This window comes from Bombina bombina, chromosome 8, assembly GCF_027579735.1.
Source record: "Bombina bombina isolate aBomBom1 chromosome 8, aBomBom1.pri, whole genome shotgun sequence".
NCBI lineage: Eukaryota > Metazoa > Chordata > Amphibia > Anura > Bombinatoridae > Bombina > Bombina bombina.
This window is the reverse complement of record NC_069506.1, coordinates 50,756,079-50,764,568: the sequence shown is the minus strand read 5'-3', so window position 1 is coordinate 50,764,568 and position 8,490 is coordinate 50,756,079.

Here is an 8,490-nt window from a genome sequence, read left to right as displayed (position 1 = left end):
TCCAATTGTCAATACCTGGGATATGAACCGCAGAGATTAGACAGGAGCTGGATTCCGCCCATACCAGTATTCGAGATACTTCTTTCATAGCCAGAGGACTGTGAGTCCCTCCTTGATGATTGATATATGCCACAGTTGTGACATTGTCAGTCTGAAAACAAATGAACGATTCTCTCTTTAGAAGAGGCCATGACTGAAGAGCTTCTGAAAATTGCACGGAGTTCCAAAATATTGATTGGTAATCTCACCTCCTGAGATTTCCCAAACCCCTTGTGCTGTCAGAAACCCCCATACAGTTCCCCAACCTGTCAGACTTGCATCTGTTGCGATCACAGTCCAGGTTGGAAGAAAAAACAGAAGCCCCCTGAACTAAACGATGGTGGTCTGTAACACGTCAGAGGGTGTCGAACAATCAGTTTTAAAGATATTAAATGAGATATCTTTGTATAATCCCGGCACCACTGGTTCAGCATACAGAGCTGAAGAGGTCGCATGTGAAAATGAGCAAAGGGGAACACGTCCAATGCAGCAGTCATAAGAACCTAGAATTTCCATGCATAAGGCTACCAAAGGGAATGATTGAGACTGAAGGTTTCGATAAGCTGAAACCAATTTCAGACGTCTCCTGTCCAACAGAGACAGAGTCATGGACACTGAATCTATCCGGAAATCTAAAAAAGGTTACTCTTGTCTGAGGAATCATCAAACTTTTTGGTTAATTGATCCTCCAACCATGTTCTTGAAGAAACACTCATAAAAAGCTGGAAAGGATCTTTCCATTGAAAATGAGCAAAGGGAATTGAATCCAATGCTGTTAAAACTTCTATGCATATATAGCAACTGAAGGAAATAATAGAGACTAAAGGTACCGACAGACTGAACCCAATACAAATTGTCCCTTGTCTGATAGAGACAAAGATAGTGACATAAACCATCTGGAAACCTAAAAAAAAAGGTGACCCTTGCGTGAGGAATTAAGAGCTTTTGAAAAAAAGATCCTCTAACTATGTCCTGAAGAGCAAGTGAAACATATGAGAATCCGCATCCTCAGGAAATAATCTGAATGAAAACAGAAAAATTAAGAATACGCATTTATTGTATCTAAAGAAAACAAATAATGCTATCAATGACCACAAAAAGGCAAAATAGTTTGAATAAAACTCCAAAACCCAGTTCCTAGAAAAGGAACTGGAATAAAAACCCCAGAAGATTCCAGGTCTGAGCAGAGCTTGAACCCCATGGGTACCCAGCCATGCCTCAACAGTATCCAAAATATATAGGACAGAAACACACTGAAAGAAAGTGTTAGCCTTACTGGAATAAAATCAAAGAAATTTGGACAAAATAGAACCAAATAAATTTCAAAGAAGTCTTAACCTGCCCCTTACCAGCCAAGCTGGAATACGGCACGTGCATCGCAACATTAGGGAGCTAATTTCGAACCCCAATTAAAAACATGTTACTTGGGAAAGAACTCCGGATTCGTTCCTTAATAATAACAACCAAACTAGTATAAGCTTAAAGTTTTAGTCTTAGAACTCAATCTTGAAGCCCATAGTAACAGTTAAGAATTGAATCCAATTATAATTGATTATCTTAGAACAAAAGAAATATGTTTTTTTTTTGTTTTTTTTTAAATCACAGAATTCTTCTAGCTAAAATAGCTAAAGACATAGATTAACCCTCATTTGCGAATATATTCAATAAAATGAAGACACAAATGAAATTAGCATGATAGTCCAGTTTAAAGGACCAGTCAAAACAGAGGACTTGCAAAATGCAAAACAAGACAAATGCAACGGCACCTAGTCTAGTAAATGTTGTCCCTTAATGCTAAAATAAATCATGATCTGATACTTGATCTTAAAGTAAACAGAAAAAATGAAGCAATTGCAATATCACAGGACCAAGAAAAGTACCTGAAACTAAATAATTTTCCAAAAATAAGATACAACTATATAAAGGAAAATAAATACTATTTTGCTATAAAAACAATAGCATAATTAGTAGGAGTAGAGATAGCTCCAATAAATTGGAGAACCCTCCAAATTGAATTTAACTGCTGACAAAGAATATAGTTTAAAAATAAAAGAAAATTCTCAGCCTATTCCATTCCCTAGTATGGGGAATTGGAAAGAAAACCTCTGAAATCACAGAAGAAATAAAAAGACAGAAATAGTGTCAGCTAGTCTTAAAGAACTAGTTACCTTAATATCCAAAATAATCAACACCTCTTCAACAAAGAACAAATGTACTTTAATAATAAAAAAAATTATATAAAAAAGTAGATTTGTTAGTGTCAATATCTGATGAAGAGAATTTCTGAAAGAGAAAAAAACATCAGAGAAGGATAAATCAGTATGTTGTTGGTCATTTGAAACTTCAATAATTAAAAAAGTGAAAAAGACCTAAAAATCGTATTAGAAGGCACGAAGTCAGACATAGCCTTAATCAGAAAAAATATTTCTTATAAATCTTCTAAACATTTCTTGCACTTAAGAATGGAAATGTATAAAGCATAAATACTAATGGAATCTGCATGTAAAAGTATATCATAATAACTTATTACAAACCATAGCTAAAGAAACATTTATAACATTTAAAATAAATGAACTTAGCTTTGGTAGAACTGAAACTCAGTTAAGCATTTTTTCAGAAGTGGCTTCTGACTCAGGGACAAACGGAGACATCTTGCAATATGTAATAGAAAAAACAACATATAAAACAAAATTGATCAAATTCCTTAAATGACAGTTTCAGGAATGGGAAAAAATGCCAGTGAACAAGCTTCTAGCAACCAGAAGCAATAAATAATGAGACTTAAATAATGTGGAGACAATAGTGACGCCCATATTTTTTAGCGCAAAAAATGACGCCACATCCGGAACGCCAACACTTTTGGCGCAAAAAAATGACGCAACTTCCGGCGACACGTATGACGCCGGAAACGGAAAAAAAATTTTGCGCCAAAAAAGTCCGCGCCAAGAATGACTCAATAAAATTAAGCATTTTCAGCCCCCGCGAGCCTAATAGCCCACAGGGAAAAAGTCAAATTTTAAGGTAAGAAAAAAATTGATTAATTCATATGCATTATCCCAAATATGAAACTGACTTTCTGAAATAAGGAATGTTGAACATCCTGAGTCAAGGCAAATAAATGTTTGAACACATATATTTAGAACTTTATATAAAAGTGCCCAACCATAGCTTAGAGTGTCACAGAAAATAAGACTTACTTACCCCAGGACACTCATCTACAAGTAGTAGAAAGCCAAACCAGTACTGAAACGAGAATCAGTAGAGGTAATGGTATATATAAGAGTATATCGTTGATCTGAAAAGGGAGGTAAGAGATGAATCTCTACGACCGATAACAGAGAACCTATGAAATAGACCCCGTAGAAGGAGATCACTGCATTCAAATAGGCAATACTCTCCTCACATCCCTCTGACATTCACTGCACGCTGAGAGGAAAACCGGGCTCCAACCTGCTGCGGAGCGCATATCAACATAGAATCTAGCACAAACTTACTTCACCACCTCCATAGGAGGCAAAGTTTGTAAAACTGATTTGTGGGTGTGGTGAGGGGTGTATTTATAGGCATTTTGAGGTTTGGGAAACTTTGCCCCTCCTGGTAGGAATGTACATCCCATACGTCACTAGCTCATGGACTCTTGCTAATTATATGAAAGAAAAGGTGACCCTTTTCTGAGGAATCAAGAAACTTTTTGGTAAATTGATCCTCCAACCATGTTTCCGAAGAAACACTAGTTGATTTGTGCGAGATTCTGCAGTACGTGAAGACTGAGCTAGTACCAAGATATCGTCCAAATAAGGAAACACAGCAATACCCTGTTCTCTGATTACAGAGAGTAGGGCACCCAGAACCTTTGAAAAGATTATTGGAGCTGTTGCTAGGCCAAATGGAAGAGCAACAAATTGGTAATGCTCGTTTAGAAAAGAGAATCTCAGAAACTGATAATGTTCTGGATGAATCAGAATATGAAGGTATGCATCCTGCAAGTCTATTGTGGACATATACTGTCCTCGCTGAACAAAAGGCAGAATAGTCCTTATAGTCACCATCTTGAAAGTTGGTACTCTTACATAACGATTCAAAATTTTCAGATCCAGAACTGGTCTGAAATTTTTTTCCTTTTTTGGGACAATGAATAGATTTGAATAAAACCCCAAACCTTGTTCCTGAAGAGGAACTGGCATGATTACCCCTGAAGACTCCACTTCAGGAAAGCCTGAACTTTTACTGGATTTGCTGGGATACATGAGAGAAAAAAAATCTCACAGGTCTTACTCTGAATCCTATTCGAGAGAGACCCTTGAGAGACAATGCTCTGTATCCATTGATTTTGGACAGATCTTATCCAAATATCCTTGAAAAACCTTAATCTGCCCCCTACCAGCTGAGCTGGAATGAGGGCCGCACCTTCATGCAGACTTAGGGGCTGACTTTGGTTTCCTAAATGGCTTGGATTTATTCCAATTTGAGGAAGACTTCCAATTGGAAGCAGATTTCTTGGAGGGAGGATTGAGTTTTTGTTCCTTATTCTGACGAAAGGAACGAAAACGGTTAGAAGCTTTAGATTTACCCTTAGGTTTTTTATCCTGAGGCAGAAAAACTCCCTTTCCCCCAGTGACAGTTGAAATAATAGAATCCAACTGAGAACCAAATAAATTATTACCTTGGAAAGAAAGAGATAGTGATCTAGATTTAGATGTCATATCAGCATTCCAAGATTTAAGCCACAAATATCTTCTAGCTAATATAGCTAAAGACATGGATCTAACATCAATTTCGATATACAAAACAGCATCACAAATAAAATGATTAGCATATTGCAGTAAGCAAATAATGCTAGATAAGTCAGAATCGAATTCCTGTTGCACTAAATTCTCCAACCAGAAAGTTGATGCAGCCGCAACATCAGCCAAAGAAATTGCAGGTCTGAGAAGATAACCTGAATATAAATAGGCCTTCCTTAGACAAGATTCAAGCTTCCTATCTAAAGGATCCTTAAAGGAAGTACTATCTTCCATAGGAATAGTGGTATGTTTAAGCAAGAGTAGAAATAGCCCCATAAACTTTAGGGATTTTTCCCCAAAACTCTATAGAATTTGCTGGTAAAGGATACAATTTTTTAAACCTTGAGGGAATAAAAGAAGTACCTGGCTTATTCCATTCCTTAAAAATCATACCAGAAATAGCCTCAGGAATAGGAAATACCCCCTGAAGAAACCACAGGTTTAAAAACAGCATTTAAACATTTATTAGACTGAACGTCAAGAGGACTGGTTACCTCAATATCCAAAGTAATTAACACTTCTTTTAATAAAGAACGCATATACTCTATTTTAACTAAAAAAGTAGATTTGTCAGTGTCAATGTCTGAGGAAGGATCTTCTCAATCAGATAGATCCTCATCAGAGGATAAATTATTATGTTGTTGGTCATTTGAAATTTCATCAACTAAATGACAAGTTTTAAAAGACCTTTTACGTTTATTAGAAGGTGGAAATGCAGAAAAAGCCTTCAGGATAGAATCAGAAACAAACTCTTTAAAATTTACAGGTATATCATGCACATTAGAAGTTGAAGGAACTGCAACTGGCAATGTACTATTGCTGATGGATACACTATCTGCACGTAAAAGTTTATCAAGACAACTATTACAAATGACATTCGGCAAAATAATTTCTACAATTTTACAACAAATGCACTTAGCTTTGGTAGAACCGATGTCAGGCAGCAATGTTCCAGCAGAAACTTCTGAGGCAGGATCAGATTGAGACATCTTGCAAAATGTAAGAGAAAAAAACATATAAAACAAAATGATCTATTTCTTTATATGACAGTTTCAGGAATGGGAAAAAATGCAAATAGCATAGCCCTCTGATAGAGAAAAAGGCAAGAGGCAAACATCAATGGGGTATTGAAAGAATGAAAAAGTTTGGCGCCAAGTATGACGCACAACGTAACAAAATAACACTCGGGTCACTACTGACACAACCGTGTGAAAGGTCTCGGCGTCAAGTATGACGCCGGAAATGACGAAGTTGCGTCAGACTTATTTTTTCGCACCAAAAATATTTTCACGCCAAGAATCACGCAATAAAGTTTAGCATTTGACGCATCCGCGGGGCTAATACCGCCCGCAATTTGCAAGAAGTACTCAATTGAAAAAAAGACTAAACCCCAGGTAAGAAATAAATTTCTTAATAAAATGTTTATATTCCCCAAATATGAAACTGACAGTCTGCAGAAGGAAATGCATGAACCTGACTCATGGCAAATATAATTACAATACATATATTTAGAACTTTATGTAAATGCATAAAATGCCAAACCATAGCTGAGGTGTCTTAAGTAATAAAAAACATACTTACCAAAAGACACCCATCCACATATAGCAGATAGCCAAACCAGTACTAAAACAGTTATCAGTAGAGGTAATGGTAAATTGAGAGTATATCGTTGATCTGAAAAGGGAGGTAGGAGATGAATCTCTACGACCGATAACAGAGAACCTATGAAATAGACCCCCGTTAGGGAAATAATCGTATTCAATAAGTGATACTCCCTTCACGTCCCTCTGAAATTCGCTGTACTCAGAGGAATCTGGCTTCAACAATGCTGAGAAGCGCATATCAATGTAGAAATCTTAGCACAAACTTACTTCACCACCTCCATAGGAGGCAAAGTTTGTAAAACTGAATTGTGGGTGTGTTGAGGGGTGTATTTATAGGCATTTTGAAGTTTGGGAAACTTTGCCCCTCCTGGTAGGATTGTATATTCCATACGTCACTAGCTCATGGACTCTTGCCAATTACATGAAAGAAATTGCCCCTTCCACCTTGGGAACCATCTGCCAAGACTCCTTGATAGAGTCAGCAATAGGAAACATCTTCTTAAAAATAGGGGATGGCGAAAAACATAATTTATGCTTACCTGATAAATTCCTTTCTTCTGTTGTGTGATCAGTCCACGGGTCATCATTACTTCTGGGATATTATCTGCTCCCCTACAGGAAGTGCAAGAGGATTCACCCAGCAGAGTTGCTATATAGCTCCTCCCCTCTACGTCACCTCCAGTCATTCGACCAAAGACCAACGAGAAAGGAGAAACCAAGGGTGTAGTGGTGACTGAATTATAATTTAAAAAATATGTACCTGCCTTAAAAAACAGGGCGGGCCGTGGACTGATCACACAACAGAAGAAAAGAATTTATCAGGTAAGCATAAATTATGTTTTCTTCTGTTATGTGTGATCAGTCCACGGGTCATCATTACTTCTGGGATACCAATACCAAAGCAAAAGTACACGGATGACGGGAGGGATAGGCAGGCTCATTATACAGAAGGAACCACTGCCTGAAGAACCTTTCTCCCAAAAATAGCCTCCGAAGAAGCAAAAGTGTCAAATTTGTAAAATTTGGAAAAAGTATGAAGCGAAGACCAAGTTGCAGCCTTGCAATTCTGTTCAACAGAGGCCTCATTCTTAAAGGCCCAAGTGGAAGCCACAGCTCTAGTGGAATGAGCTGTAATTCTTTCAGGAGGCTGCTGTCCAGCAGTCTCATAGGCTAAACGTATTATGCTACGAAGCCAAAAAGAGAGAGAGGTAGCAGAAGCTTTTTGACCTCTCCTCTGTCCAGAATAAACGACAAACAGGGAAGAAGTTTGGCGAAAATCTTTAGTTGCCTGCAAGTAGAACTTGAGGGCACGAACTACATCCAGATTGTGTAGAAGACGTTCCTTCTTTGAAGAAGGATTTGGACACAAGGATGGAACAACAATCTCTTGATTGATATTCCTGTTAGTGACTACCTTAGGTAAGAACCCAGGTTTAGTACGCAGAACTACCTTGTCTGAGTGAAAGATCAGATAAGGAGAATCACAATGTAGGGCTGATAACTCAGAGACTCTTCGAGCCGAGGAAATAGCCATTAAAAATAGAACTTTCCAAGATAACAATTTTATATCAATGGAATGAAGGGGTTCAAACGGAACACCCTGTAAAACGTTAAGAACTAAGTTTAAACTCCATGGCGGAGCAACAGTTTTAAACACAGGCTTGATCCTAGCTAAAGCCTGACAAAAGGCCTGGATGTCTGAATTTTCTGACAGACGCCTGTGTAACAAGATGGACAGAGCTGAGATCTGTCCCTTTAATGAGCTAGCCGATAAACCCTTTTCTAAACCTTCTTGTAGAAAAGACAATATCCTAGGAATCCTAACCTTACTCCAGGAGTAATCTTTGGATTCACACCAGTATAGGTATTTACGCCATATTTTATGGTAAATCTTTCTGGTAACAGGCTTCCTAGCCTGTATCAGGGTATCAATAACCGACTCAGAAAAACCACGTTTTGATAAAATCAAGCGTTCAATTTCCAAGCAGTCAGCTTCAGAGAAGTTAGACTTTGATGTTTGAATGGACCCTGAATCAGAAGGTCCTGTCTTAGAGGTAGAGACC